Here is a 14,855-nt window from a genome sequence, read left to right on the forward strand (position 1 = left end):
TGCAGCTGGTGGACTGGTGCAGTGAAAACAGTCTGATCCTGAACGTGGAGAAGACGAAGGAGATCATCGTCGACTTCAGGAAAAACCGCCCCCACCATGCTCCACTGCTCATCAACAGCTCAGCTGTGGAGGTGGTCAGCAGCACAAAGTTCCTGGGGGTGCACATCACGGACAACCTCACCTGGACTGTAAACACTTCATCTCTAGTGAAGAGGGCACAGAAGCGCTTGTACTTTCTGCGGAGGATGAGGAGAGCCCGCCTGCCCCCGCCCATCCTCACAACCTTCTACAGAAGCACCATAGAGAGCGTTCTGACCAGCTGTCTCTCTCTGTGGTGTGGAGGCTGCAGAGCTTCTGACTGGAAGAATGTGAGGAGGGTGGTGAGGACAGCGGAAGGAATCATTGGGGCTCCTCTTCCCTCCATTAAGGACATTTCATCACAGCGCTGTGTGTCCCGAGCCCGTAATATCATCAAAGACCCCTCACACCCCCACCATGGACTGTTCTCCCTGCTGCCCTCTGGAAAGAGGTTCCGCAGCATCCGCTGCAGATCCACCAGGTTGTGCAACAGCTTCTTCCCCACTGCCATCAGACTGTTGAACCTTTGATCCACAATCCGAACTCTGCACCTATTGCACATTATCGGGCATCAAATGCTGCTGAACTTTTAACTTTTAGCCCTTTAAATTGTTCATCTCATTGTATTTTTCAATAACGCATTTTTTGCACAAATGCCATTTTGCACTGAACCACTGCAACTTGCACACTGTCTCTTATCCTCTGCACTGTTCACACTTTGACCACTGCTGCACTTTTTGTATTTTTCTATAACTCGTGCCATTTGAAATATCAATGCAACGTTCATAAGCTGTATGTAACGCAATTTCGTTCTGTATGCACCCTGTGCATACAAAATGACAAATAAAGAAGTCTAAGTCTAAGTCTAAGTCTTATGGGCTTCCAATCTGCCTGTGAATTGAGCTGTGCAGAAAGGACCTTCCCAAACAGTTTAAAAGTGTGGAACTTATCCCTTTACTAGTTTTAAACTTTGAAGCCCCTTCAAGAGCAGGTAAATATTTTCAAACAGCAAAACTATAATGCAGTAGATCATTTTAGAGTTAGCAAGTCCTGCATGGCATAACTGTCACTTGCATCAATCACCAATGATGGGATTTTTATGCCTCTTCTTCTCATATGGAGGTTGGATTTGAAGCTGCATCCGCTTTAGGAGTTTGCGAGAGTGATTGACCAGCTGACTCGGAATGAGTACAGACGTGTAAGACAATGACAATAAACAAACGAGCTAGCCAGGAGTCGAACCTAGAGTCTTCTGATCCGTAGTCAGACGCGTTATCCATTGCGCCACTAGCCCATACTTGACAAGACGTAACCATCATTGTGCGAAGCCGCGGATAAAGTTGCATCATAGAAAGTTAGGTGGAGAATGTTGTTAAATACTGGGAAAAGCTAAAACATATGCCCCGTGTGAGGGTTGAACTCACGACCTTCAGATTATGAGACTGACGCGCTGCCTACTGCGCCAACGAGGCCATGAAAGCTGACTTTGGGACAGGTACTGACTTTGTGCACGGACCTTTCCCATATCCTCCACAAGAGGGGCTGATGAGATGTGTTCCTCCAGCATCCTAATGGATATACCTCCCGAGCAAGGTATTGTTTGTTCCAGTGCCATATGCTGTGCAATCCAGTAGGTTGCTTGTCTGGAACCAACCCATAACCCAGTAGACAGTGATCTGAAACAAAGTCCTACAATACATTGTTTTTCTTTTCAAACAAGGCCACTGATATGGGTTTAGGCCTCATTTTCTGAGCATAGTTTAGCAACTCTTCTTTGACATTCACCTTCCTATAAACGTGCACTGATAGATCTATATCTGTGCATCAGTACTCTAACATATTCTTTCTCTGAGGTCGAATAAAAAAGGAGGAAAATAAAGATTTTTTTATAAAGTTATTTTTTGTCAGCTGCTTTGCAGTATTGTCTTGAATTATATCCTTTCAATGTTATTCTGAGACATTTTCACAAGGTCAAAACCTTTACCAAACATAAAGTTTAGCGTCCATTTGTAAGTCTTAGTTGTCTGAGTAACAAGACTCATGTAGACTCAGAGAGAATCTTACTGTTTGTTTTGTAACAATCTTGTTCCGAATTCAGCATCAGAACTGTATCACTCTAGCTGGAGTTGAAGAGGGAGGTCCGTTTTGACAAATTGTCTTTGTGTTCCCCCATGTTGGAACCTCTGGAATCCCACGGGTATAGAGAATGGGCAAGCATGGGGTCAATTTTAATTCTTCTCTGCGGCAGGTTGGTGGTCAGAATCGTCTGTCCTCAAGGAAATGTGTTTTGGAGAGTGGATTTGTCACTCTTGAGGATTGGTGCAGCATAGCAAAATTATATATTTTAATCCACAGATGTCCAAAGCTAAAATCTCTATGCAGAGTGTTCCAAAATGTCCAAAATTAATGTTGTTGCTTATGGCATAACAAAGCCAAACCCTAAGTAATTGATTTTGCCTTCCAATTCCCTCTTCTCATGAGGAAAGCAGAGTGGTGCAGCGGAAGCGTGCTGGTCCCATAACCCAGAGGTCGGTGGACTGAAACCACCCTCTGCTATTTTATTTTTCGCATTAAATATGTGTCCACTGCAATGTCCTACCATCCCCAATGCTACTCCTAATTAACTTTTCAAACTACTTGTAATGTAAGAGGAGAAAAGGCAATGTTTTAAAGAGATCGGTTCTGGAATGCGTTCTAATGCTGCTTTGAAAGAAATCCCTCTCCAGTAACTCCCAGTCTTTTAGAAATTTTCCCAAACTTTCAAAATGTACTGTTCAGAACGATACCAGCAGCCAGATGCCAGAATTTGTTGGTGCAAGTAACCTTTGGGGTGGATGCAAGTAGAGTGGTGCTGTCATTTTCAAGCTAATACCACCTGCTTAAATCTAATGTAAACAAGCATCTTACACTGAACCAGTCCAAAAAAACAACAGTAATGACAACTTATCGTTATGGGGTTCCAATCTGCATGTGCATTGAGCTGTGCAGAAAGGACCTTCCCAAACAGTTTAAAAGTGTGGAATTTAGCTCTTTACTAGTTTTAAACTTTGAAACCCCTTCAAGAGCAGGTAAAGATTTTCAAACAGCAAAACTTGATTGCAGTAGATCATTTTAGATTTTTTGCATGGCATGACTGTCACTTGCATCAATCACCAATGAGGGGATTTTTGTGCCTCTTCTTCTTATATGAGGGTTTTATTTTAAGCTGTATCTGCTTCAAGAGTTTGCCAGTGTGTCTGACCAGATGACTCGGAACAAGCACGCAGACGTGTAAGACAATGACGAAACGAGCTAGCCAGGAGTCAAACCTAGAGTCTTCTGAATGCGTCAGACGCGTTATCCATTGCACCTCTAGCCATAACTAGACCAAGGTGTAACCATCATTGTGCAAAAGCCCGAATAAAATCGCATCATAGAAAGTTAGGTGGAGAATGTGGTTAAATACTGGGAGTGGAGAAGCTCAAACAAAAGCCAGGTGTGAGGGTTTCCATTGCGTCAAAGCTGGGCAACAATAGTGTTCTTGGGGGGAGAAGGGAAAGAAGGGGAGGGGAAGAAGGGAGGTTGGCAGTTGATCCCAGTAGATGCAAAGTTTTATTTGAGGGAAAAATGTTCACAAAGTAAAATAAAGTTCAATAAAGTAATCTATGTTGTCTTAAAAAAAAAAATTACAAATTGTATTCTGTGGAAAAAGTGCCATATTTAATATTCCAACACAGCACATTGCATTTGCTAAAAGAAAGCTGCCCCATTAAAGCTTATTATTAAATTATTAAAATATATATATTTTTTTCAGTTATATATAAAAAATAGTTTTTCCAATCATACTGTACAGTACCTATAAACAGTACAGTTTACTATAATTAATCATATACAGTGCTCACTTTTGTTTTTCACAGAAAAGTAGGCCTAGCAGCTGAAAGTATGGATTTTTTTTAAAGTATGTCTATGTCCTAGAGCACTTTATAGTGCATTGAGTGAGAGAATGTAGAAGACCATACACCTGTAGAGCCGTGGGAATAACGTGACCCTGTGAGGCCACCAGAGCAACTGTTTCTGTTTGTTGAGGCCTTTTTGTGTGGAGCAGGGAGAAGCTGCCACAGTTGTGATGGATTTTTAGCATCAGCTTTCTTTTTAAATGTGCCTGTCCCATAGTGTCAGCTGGTAGCTGGGGTATGGAATAATGGGGACAGGCTTCAAATCTGGTCGCAGTTTGTCAGAGCAAAAGAGGGCATTTGAAATCCAACTTTGATCCTGTATGGTTTTCCTTATTTCACTTGGAAACCAGAAATTAGCTGCATCCCCGGCTGCTGCTGACTGTAACAGCAACATTCCAGACTTCCCCTGAAAACAACACAAGCGATCTGGATATCTGCATAAAATATATCTCAATAATTGGACCTAAACTCCCGTTCAAAAGTTTGGGGTCACCCAAACAATTTTGTGTTTTCCTGAAAAGTCTCACTTATTCACCACCATACGTTGTGCAATAAATAGAAAATAGAGTCAATACATTAACAAGGTTAGAAATAATGATTTGTATTTGAAATAAGATTTATTTTTTTACATCAAACTTTGCTTTCGTCAAAGATTCCTCCATTTACAACAATTACAGCATTGCATCCTTTGGCATTCTAGCTGTTAATTTGTTGAGGTAATCTGGAGAAATTGCACCCCATGCTTCCAGAAGCAGCTTCCACAAGTTGGATTGGTTGGATGGGCACTTCTTGCGTACCATAAGGTCAAGCTGCTCCCACAACAGCTCAATGGGGTTCAGATCTGGTGACTGCGCTGGCCACTCCATTACCGATAGAATACCAGCTGCCTGCTTCTGCTCTAAATAGTTCTTGCACAATTTTGAGGTGTGTTTAGGGTCATTATCCTGTTGTAGGATGAAATTGGCTTCAATCAAGCGCTGTCCACTGGGTATGGCATGGCCATAAGCGTCGTTAGACCTATTTAAGGGTGGCTTCAGTCATCCTTTCTTTGGCATTAGCCACCCTATAATTATTTTGCGATTTAAAAAAAAATATATTTTTTTTTTCTGTATTTATTTTTTCCTCATATTTTCCCAATATAAATGCAGTAAAGCACCAAATAAAAGCCATAAAGAAGACAAGTTCATCTGAACAATCATAGGCGTAACTTCCTTAAGGACTGGTGTGGACATGTCCCCACCAATCTTGACCGGTAGGGGGACAGTCCCCACCAATATTTTGTACACGTATTTTGCTTTCGGTGCTGTGTATATCTGATTAAAACCCCATTCATGCCGCTCCTCAGAAAGAAAATAAAAAAAAGTTCTCCCCGCTGCTCACCGTCCACAAACCCCGACAAAAAACTCAGAAAAAAGAATCTGTTGCCTCTCGCTTTCTCCCCATCACCCCCCTCTGCCCTCTCCCCATAACACCTGTCGCTTCCCTCCAAAAATGCTAACCCATTCAGGGACAGAAGTGGACTCAGACTTGCAGGTGAGAGGGACTTGTGGAAATATTAAGACCTAATTTTATTCAGGAGAGAATAGAGAATAGTGTAAAAATAAGTTAATACCGTATTTAAAATATAACTGAACCGTTGGAAAAAAAACTCAAACCACTCTTTTCCAGCCCTGTTATGTCAGCTACACTAGAGTCCTGCAACGGGTCGGGTACCGGCGAAAAATACATAAAAAAAAAATAAACGGGTCGGGCGTATATTTTTTTAGTGCGGGCGGGTAGTTGGTGATTTTTTTTTATGCGTGTGTGTTGTTATGGACATCAGAAATGTAATATTAATCAGGCACTGGGTGCAGCGCAGCGTACAATAGCCTATGATGTGTTAACGGGTCGGGTTGCGGGTTAAATATCAACGGGTTGGGTCGGGTTCGGATTTGAATTGAAGATATCTGCGGGTGACGGGTCGGGTTCGGTAGTCATCTTAACGGGTTCGGGCGGGTGCGGGTTGGTAAAACTCGACCCATGCAGGTCTCTAAGCTACACTACATTCAGTATCGTTGCCATAGAAACAGACAACAGCGCCAATATATCAGAATTATACTAAAACACACGCAAATAATTTCCCACACAAAAAACAGGACTTTCAGTCCATTACAGTTTTCCGTTTTTAGAGGGTTGTTTATTTTGCGTTTATTAAGTGATGGCTGTGGTATATTAGCTTTCACTGCTATAAGCTTTCGCAGCAGTGATTGATTAATTTAAACACCTGCTCTACTGATGGTCTATCGGAGTTGGTGTTTAGGTTGAACATAAACAACACTTGTAGCTTCTTGTAGCTACTGTTTTAATCCCGGCTTTACTTAAAACTTTTTACTGACTTTGATAGTGTTGCCATTCAGTGGCAAGCACTGCGCCCCTTTTTCTTTTATATGTACACGTACATTTAAGATTTAGCGTGTTAAGTTGACAACTCATGAGCAAGCTGCTTTTTGCAATCTAGCAGGAAGGTAAGGATAGGATCTTGCAGGTGTGACGTCACTCTGCAGGGGGTCCAAAGATAAAAGATTTTAACAATTTTGGCATTGGAATTTCAGATTTAAGGGAGTTAGAAAGTTCACTTAGTAAAAGTGCAAATAATAAATCTGATTACCGATTACTTTTAACCTGGTTGAACATACTGCGACAGACTGGTGACCTGTCCAGGGTGATCCCACCTCTCTCTCACCCAGAACGTGGCTAGAGATATGCACCAGCACCTCCTGATCCCACTGAGGGATAAGGTTAAAGAAAATGGATGGTTGAACATAGTCCGCTCTCCCAGATTCTATCAAATCAGTATTGATACCCTCAGGGGCGGATTTAGGAAATTTGGGGCCCTAGGCAAAGACAGGCAGGGGGCCCCCTGAGAAGAAAACCCATAAAACAGACCCATTCTACAGATAGAGAAATGTTAATAGAATAGACATCCATTATTTGTTCTAGGTTTTGTCCCTCTCTTCTTGTCCCTTTTTCCTCTCTATTTATCAGTGTTCTGATGGCATTTTAGCCAAAGGATTTTTTATCAAAAACATAATTAATGTGCACAAATAAGCTCCCTTTCCTTATGAGCCGTCCCCACCAACTTTCAACACAAAGTTACACCCTTGTCTTAGACAACGCCTTAGCAGGTGCACTGAAAAAATTTCGGCGCGCGCGCAATATCTTCTAGGGACTGAGCCACCCTTGTCTCTTAAACCTAAAGACGCCCCTGGTTCAGTCAACTTGGGCAACGTTTTTTCCCTCAGGGAGACTCCTTTCGTGTTCCTACCCCTGTTCACCATTGTAAGCCCCAGTCCTTTGTTCCTGAGAACTTAGAGACCTCTAAATTTGTTTTTGTTCGACACGATGCACACAGATCACCCCTACGACCTATGTATGATGGCCCTTTCAGAGTTCTTGAACCAGGGTCTAAACATTTTCTTTTGGATTTGGGAGGGCGTAAGGAAACTGATAGGAATCTGATAGGATTTTAATTTTTTATTGCTGTTTTGCACAATATGCTTAACTATGTATTTTTTGTTGTTGAATATTAGAGATTTTGCAGATATATTTTTTAAACAGATTGTGGAGGAGTGAAGATGACCACACAAAGCAGGCAGGTTTAAACAGTTCTTTACTCTACTCCAAGTGAGAGCAACTGTACAGAAAACCCATATATATACACATCCGAACAAACATAACTACAACCTCTCCACTGAGTGAGAGTGGAGTCCCCTAGTGGTCCGCCACATATGCCCACCCCCCTAACACTCAGTAGGGTAAAAAAAAACAAAAAAAACAAATCCAGATCCTTGTGTTTCAACAAACGTCCAAAACAGCTGAACTTGGAACCTGTAGGATGATCCTGGGAGATCCATGCCTGAGGACGAGGGCGACACGGAGGGGCTGCAGGGGAATTGAGCTCCGATGAGGATCTCTGAAGGGAGAACAGCGGTCCATTGAAATAGTGGAGGGGGGTCTTTCCCTGCGAGAAGCTTGGGCTGTTACCACCTGATCGTCCGCCAGGACATGAGCAGGTTTGAGCCTGTCAATACAGATAGTTTCTCTACACCCTCCCAAATCCAAAAGAAAATGTGGACCAAATGGACTGAACGGTGGCGTAGGCAAATCATGTAAAAATGCCCCAGGGACACGCAGGGGCTGACCAAAAACCAGTTCAGCTGTGGAAGCGCCAAGGTCCTCTTTGACGGCTGAATGCAAACCAAGCATGACCCATGGAAGGAGGTCAACCCAGTTGCCATCAGTCAAAGAAGCATGGAGCGCAGCTTTCAATGACCTGTGGAACCGCTCACACAACCCATTAGCCTGTGGATTGTACGCAGTGGTGCGGTGGATCTTGACCCTGAGACCATCGGCCATGACGGACCAAAGCTCTGAAACGAACTGTGCGCCCCTGTCAGAGGTAATGTCAGAGGGAGGGCCAAAACGTGCAACCCAGGTAGACAGAAAAGCCCGGGCCACCGCTGCTGACGTTATGGATGACAGGGGTACCACCGGGTAGTACGATTGATCATGGTTAGGAGATGTGTGAAACCCTGTGATGGGGGAAGGGGACCCACAAGGTCTACATGCACATGATCAAACCGTTTGTCAGGGATGGGAAACGGTTCCAAGGGCGCTTTAGTGTGTCTCTGGACTTTAGCATGCTGGCACTGGACACAGGCTGCCGCCCATTCTCTAACTGTTTTGCACAGTCCAGTCCAAGCGAATTTAGAACAAACCAGTTTTGCTGAGGCCCTAACCCCTTGCTCACACTGGCTCCAGTGCGGTTACTGAGCCGACGGAGACAGCAACTCCCGCACACCCCCTCTCACACCGCCCTTTTGACTACGGTGCGGTGCGGCTCTGCGGCTCCGGCAACAGGTCCGGAGGTTTAACTCGCAAGAACAGAAGTTCACTTGAGTTCACGAAACTTCACGCGATAACACGGCCCAAATAAGGATATTTGCGAGAGCTTGTTGCGGAGGGCTCCGGCACGCCGCAAGGATAGCTTTCTTGGGTTTCTTGGGACCCTTCTGCAGCACCGGAGTGTCTCGTAACCGCAGCCGGACAGCTAAGCAGCCGGTGAGAGAGGTTTACGTCTTTTTAATGACATGGAATCACTGCGGCGCCGCACCCACCGCACCGCAACGGTAAGAGTGGAGTTGGTGTGAGCCTGGGGTAATGGCGGGATGTGAGAGGGAGTGTAAAGTGTCAAAAAAACGGCGCTGCCACGAAACAGGAACCAGAGGGCGGGGACAGCCAGTAGAAACATCACAGATCAGAGGAGGACCACCTTCCTGTATCTGTCTTTCCTCCAGCTGGAGGCCCGTGGACCCAGACTGTAATGCAAGGATGTCTGCATCACTGCGCTGCTCTGCAGCCATAGCAGAAAAACTGATACCGACATAAACTGGGAAGATCAGAGCGCGGGACAGACAGTCGGCCACTAAGTTGGACTTGCCGGCAACATGCTGAATGTCAGTCATGAATTCAGAAATGGCAGCAAGGTGTGCTGACTGGGAAGGGTGGGCCAGAAGAACAGCATTGGCCAAAGCAGACTTAGCATCACCAAATGCCTGGAGGCGTTCAGTGACCCATTCGATGCTGTTGGTGGCTTTCTTCTGTTTGAGAGCGCCATAAATCGGCTGCAGAAGTTGTGCTGCTTTGGGGATAAAGCGGTTGTAAAAATGAACCATCCCCAAGAACTCCTGCAGGGCTTTAACCATCTGGGGGCGGGGCAAATTGGCCACCTCCTGAACTTTTTGTGGCAGTGGGAACGCACCACTGGCAGAAATGCTGTGGCCCAAAAAGTCAATGACCGGCAACATCGGCGTCGCCAGACCCCATTTACTGGGGCATGTGCCCCAGTATAAATGAGCTGTGTCCCAGTATAAATCTCATGAATATTTGCAACAGTATTACATTTTTTTAATGCATCAATTTAGATAATTCTAACGGAAGAAGACGTATATTTCTACTCAAATGCGCAGCAAGTGTGTTGGTAACTCCAAATTGAGGATGTATTAGCGCCCCCACATCAGCGCATGTCACTGCATGAACTGCAGGTAAACTAACGCGCTGCTCTCAACTGAGTTGGATGGGACACTGTGCGGCCACGACACTTTTTTTGTAATAGTAACGTTTCTTACCTGTCAATTTTATCATTTTCCCAGTGAAACTACATTATTTATTTATAGGCTACTAACTGAAAATTACTGCACTGGTTTGTAGATGGATATCAGGAAATTCCTCACACGAAGCAGAGACAGGGAAGCAGCAAAACAAGATGAGAAAGAGGGAGGTAAGGTCCCGTTTTGAATTAGTGATTTAAGCTAACAAGTTACATTAGGGATGTTATAAGCAATATGATAAATATTTACATAACTATAGATTTACGTTTTTTTAATGTTTGCTGTAGAGAATGAGAATGAAGGTGCTGGAGTAGGAAAGGGAGGATTAGGAGAGACTGAGAGGCAAGAGACAGGTGAGAGACAGGAGAGACAGGAGAGACAGGAGAGAGACAGGAGAGACAGGTGAGAGACAGGAGAGACAGGACCAGGAAGGTGATGAGGGAGCAACAACCAGCTTCCACAAACAAGAACGGGACATTAGTGACTTAGGGGGAAAGCATGATGGTCCTAAACAAGTGAAGTTGTCCCACTATCCCCAGGACAAATTTGGAGTTAAAAAATGTTCATTTAATTCAAAATGGTTTGAAAGCTTGTCCTTGTTGAAAAAGAAAGCCTTGTCATCAAGGATATGCAGTGTGTTTTCAACTTGCTTGATAACACCATGTTCCCCACACTAATGCAGGTCATTCAGTGTGTTGAGAAAGCTACACACTTGGCCGAGGTGCAAATGGGACAAGACAGGCTCCATCATCTTGCTTTTTTATCAGTTGAAAAGGAAGAACTTTCTAAGCTGAGTCACAGTCTAGTGATTGACCGCTTTGCAAAAATGAAAAATAGGAGGTACACTTTAATGCTCATAAAATAAAAGAAAAACTTAGTTTGGGATGAGTTAAAATTTCCCCCGAACTAAAACTCTGAAACCTAGGAATTAATGATTACTTCAGAATGTGTATAAGGACACTTTCTATTTGTCTAATTTGTTGATGTCTTATTTTTTATAGCTGCAATGTTGAAAATGTTCATGTTTGTTAAAACAAATATGCTCTTATACTCATTAATATCTCAACTGGTAATTTTGGTAGGAATGTATCAGGGTTGGGCAGTGTGCTTGTCTGTATTTATGTATGGAAGGAGGGGCATATGCACTAGGGGGCCAGTGCCCCAGTAAAGCTTTGTGCCTAGCAACGCCCCTGACCGGCAACCCAAATTGGCATTTTGCCGGGTTGATAATCAGGCCATGTGCCGCTAAACGTTGGAACAGCTGACGTAGGTGGGTCATGTGCTGTTCAGCCGAGCTGCTGGCCACAAGGATGTCATACAAATACACAAAAACAAAGGATAACCCACGGAGAACGGAATCCATCAACCGCTGAAATGTTTGAGCTGCCCCTTTAAGGCCGAATGGCATGCGTAAAAACTCAAACAGGCCAAATGGGGTGATCACCACGGTTTTAGGAATGTCCTCAGCTCTCATGGGAACCTGGTGATAACCCCACACCAAATCCACTTTAGAAAAAACAGATGTCCCGGCGAGATGGACAGAGAAATCCTGGATGTGGGGGATAGGATAAAGGCCATTCTCTGTGACGTTGTTTAGACGATGGAAATCCCCGTAAGGCCGCCACTGGCTGTCCGACTTAGGTACCATGTGCAACGGTGACGCCCAGGGGCTGTTGGTGCGCCGCATGATCCCTAAACGCTCCATGTTGGCAAACTCCTCCCGCGCAACAGCCAGCTTTGCCGGCACGCACGCACAAACACTGGAGCACCAGTCGTGGGGATATAATGCTCTATCCCGTGTTTTGTGTCAGTGTTTGAAAAATTGGGAAGAGTCAGAGAAGGAAAATCTGACAATAAACGCTGGAAAGCGTCCTCTGAAGCTAAAAAATTAGTATGTACTAATGGTCCAGCTCTTCGCGTTATACAAGGCAGTGAGGAAAAAGACACAGCATCAATTAAACGCCTGTTTGCAATGTCCACTAGCAGGCCGTGAGCACAGAGAAAGTCAGCCCCTGTGATGGGGACAGAGCTCGCAGCTACTACAAAGTTCCATTGGAAGTCACGCCCATTGAAACAGACAGTCACCAACCTTTCTCCGAATGTTCTGATAGGAGAACCGTTAGCGGCGGTCAGCTGGGGACCGCAGCCCTTAGAAAGCCTGTCGGAGCCTGCCGGGGAAACGAGGCTCTTCTGCGGACCCGAATCCACCAGAAAATGTCTCCCGGATCGCAAATCCTCAACAAAGAGCAGCCTCTCCTTATGGCCGACGGCCGCGGCTGCTAGCAGGCGTCGGCTTGTTCATTTCCCGGCAGCTTAAAGGCGCAGGGCGGGAGGCAGCGTCGCGCCCTTGCGCCGAAGCACTGATGGTAAAAACAAAGAGCCGGCATTTCCTGGTGGCGATCGCTGCCATCACCGACGGCTGATCGACTGCTGAAGTGGGCAAAGGCTCAGAAGAAGCTGCTGTAGTTTCCCGTGAAGGTCTTGGAAGCCAGGAGGATGCGATCAGCTTCCCCCGCCAGCGGTAATCCTTCTCCCGCAGCAGGGAAGAGTTAGCCAGAGCGATCCGCAGGAACAGGTGGATGAAAAGGAATCCACCATCATCGTCACCCAGCAAGGACAGCATGCTTTCCATCAGCTCCAAATCCGAGCCATCCCCTAACCCCGAGAGAGAAAGCAACTTCTCAGCGCGTTCTGCGTCGGACAGGGAGTAATGGCGGAGAAGCAGGTGCTTGAGGGCGCTGTACTTTCTGTCCGCCGGAGGGTTGCAAAGCAGGGTCATTACTCGCCTGGTGGATGGCGGATCCAGCGCTGAAACTACATAGTGGTACTTATGTCGTCTGATGAGATTCCACGAAGAGCAAACTGTGCTTCGACATGGAAGAACCATGATTTCGGATCATGTAGCCAGAAATCCGGGATCTTAACGGCCACAGCAAAAGAAGCCGGCGAAGGCGGTGGAGGTCCAACAGAAAGGGCGATCGGCTGAGAGGAGCTGGGCAGGCCATCAGATGTGGACATGTTGGCTCACAGGGGTCACCAATGTGGAGGAGTGAAGATGACGACACAAAACAGGCAGGTTTAAACAGTTCTTTACTCTAATGCAACTGAGAGCAACTGTACAGAAAACCCATATATATACACATCCGAACAAACATAACTTCAACCTCCCACTGAGTGAGAGTGGAGCCCCCTAGTGGTCCGCCACAATATATTTTTTAGATTTACTTATATATTTTTACCCCTTTTATAGAATAGAAAATCCCTTTATTGTCCCAGAATGGGAAAATTTACAGCAGCAGAAAGATTATTGAAAATGGTCACACAAATGTGAACCTTAGAAAAATGTATACGAATAAGATAATAGGGAAGAGTTAAAATATAAACAATACAATTCTGTAAAGTGTTTTAACAATATAAAACTGGAGAATAAATAACCAATATCCAGCTATGGACATTTTTGCAGTGTTAAAATGAGAAGGATTTGTCCCCTTGGAAGAAAAGGCTGCAGCGCCCCGGGGGCCTTCTCACCGGTTCTTTTCCTGGGACCAAGTTATTTACTACTGTTAACTCAAACTGGGTAAAACCATATAAAAAGGACTATAAAAACAGGAGTAAAAACTGACAGAGTTTATTCCAGATCAGGTCGTTACATGACAGAGAAAAATGCTTAGAGCTTGCACAGCTGTGGTCTCAAAAATCCCGTCCGCGAGCGTCCGGCAAAGTTTGAGCCCCAAACAAGGTAATCTCCTGCTTCTTATACCTTCTAAGTCTGTGTTGCATCATGTGGATGCTTGGCTGTCCGTATCAGAAACTGACACGCTATCCATGTCTTGGACTTCACACAGCTTGCTTCTATGCTTCAGGGTTACAGATAGCTCTCCTATCAGACCGGCTCCAAGATGTGCCCATATCCTGTGTATTCTTAAAGACACGAAGGCTGTCCCGATTAGATGACCTCCATACACACTGTGACATCCACAATGTGAAGGAAGGCCTTCCTCTCTGTCTAATCTGACTAACAAAATAACAATGCACATGATGTATAAAAGGATAAACCTAACAGCAGTAATGGATATTTGAAAATAGCAGCAACATCAGAGATGTGCAAAATTACAGCAGCATGTTATTTAACTGACTAAGGTTTCTATCATTACATTTGATTTTATTTGTTCCTGCTCCCGGTGGTTGGAACCTTTATTCCACTCTGGATTCTCATCATTGTAGTCTTTGTTCACTTTATAATAAACAATAAATAAATAAACAAACAGTTTTGGAAACTTTGGTTTTTATTCTTTTCCTGCTATGTGGTCAACTTTGTAAAACCTGCTAAAGGGTAGACCTGTTCGAATTCACAGCCAAAACTCTTCCGGTCTCCTTATTTTCAAGGACTTCAGGATCCAGTCTAGGTAGACTGCGTCCTTGGTGGATGCAGCCCAGGATTTCGAACACAGATATAGTGTCCTTTGGCTTCCATAAAACCATTCACGCTGTTGTTTTTCCTGATTCATTCAGGAGAGTTCTTTCTAGTTCTGTGTGAATAATGAAAAATATCAGTCACTAGGTCACTAGGTTAGACATTTTTAGATGTTAAAAATACAAACATTTTAAATGAAACAGAATTAAATGAAGAGGTACTGACGGGGATCAAAAGGTTATCATCCTTTTTATAGAGAGAGTTCACTTAGGCCTAGTT

The 14,855-nt window shown here is 44.5% G+C and overlaps 2 non-coding genes and 1 pseudogene across 2 annotated transcripts; all 3 read right to left on the minus strand.

Annotated features, from left to right (window-relative positions):
• Positions 1 to 1,299: 1,299 nt before the first annotated feature.
• Positions 1,300 to 1,372, minus strand: trnar-acg. The gene has a single exon. It is a non-coding gene; the product is annotated as a tRNA-Arg (tRNA).
• A 105-nt stretch (positions 1,373 to 1,477) lies between these two features.
• Positions 1,478 to 1,550, minus strand: trnam-cau. Its single transcript has one exon. It is a non-coding gene; the product is annotated as a tRNA-Met (tRNA).
• A 6,297-nt stretch (positions 1,551 to 7,847) lies between these two features.
• LOC119780476 lies at positions 7,848 to 13,049 on the minus strand (annotated as a pseudogene).
• Positions 13,050 to 14,855: the final 1,806 nt, after the last annotated feature.

The sequence above is a fragment of the Cyprinodon tularosa genome, unplaced genomic scaffold (genome assembly GCF_016077235.1).
Source record: "Cyprinodon tularosa strain WSP-4 unplaced genomic scaffold, ASM1607723v1 ctg1604, whole genome shotgun sequence".
Lineage (NCBI taxonomy): Eukaryota > Metazoa > Chordata > Actinopteri > Cyprinodontiformes > Cyprinodontidae > Cyprinodon > Cyprinodon tularosa.